This window comes from Branchiostoma belcheri, unplaced genomic scaffold (genome assembly GCF_001625305.1).
Source record: "Branchiostoma belcheri isolate BF01 breed outbred unplaced genomic scaffold, Haploidv18h27 scaffold144, whole genome shotgun sequence".
Lineage (NCBI taxonomy): Eukaryota > Metazoa > Chordata > Leptocardii > Amphioxiformes > Branchiostomatidae > Branchiostoma > Branchiostoma belcheri.
In genome coordinates, this window is record NW_017802869.1 from 142516 (window position 1) to 143149 (window position 634).

General features: G+C 49.5%; 1 protein-coding gene across 1 annotated transcript in view; it reads left to right on the top strand.

Moving 5' to 3' along the window:
* LOC109464947 overlaps nt 1-634 on the top strand; it is a 4756-nt gene that overhangs the window by 3594 nt on the left and 528 nt on the right. The gene's annotated exons all lie outside the window — the stretch shown is intronic.

The following is a 634-nucleotide window of genomic DNA, read 5'->3' on the forward strand; positions in this document are numbered from 1 at the left end:
CTATGACGTAGCCACCTCCTTCCCCACCGTGAGCCCGCAGGACCCGTAACCCGGCGCCTGCCCTTGCTGCTGAACTGTCAACCCACTGCCTGAAGTAAGGACTCCGTGCAGAGCTTTCTAGTACATAACCCTGCCCTGTCACAATTTAACGGACAGTAGCAGTTCCTATACATGGTGTCGTTTTACCATAGGAACTACCCTATCTCCTTTACATATCAATGGCTATACGAGTCTTTGTCATGTTCAACCGGTTTTCCAGTTGCTCACATATATATGTGTGTAACGAGTTCTGTTAGTGACGATGAAGAAGAGTGTTGGAAGTCATTCGAAACGTATCTCCGAAATTTATCCAGTAGTAGAGTTTGAGTATGGTTTACCTGGAAGTAGCCCGTAGCCCGACGTCTGTCCTTGGTGCTGAACTGGGAGGTCTACAGGGCAACACAACCAAACCTAGTCTCTACCAGGCTTCGGTAGCGGCTGGCAAGAGTAGAAATTGGCCAAATAGAGAGATATAACGTGCCGAGGGAGTTGGTCAGCTAGAGAGTTCGGGAGAGGCAAAATGTACTTTCTGGCGGACCAACTCCCCCGACGTGTTATCTCTCGGTTTGGCCGATTTATACTCTTTCCACCCGCC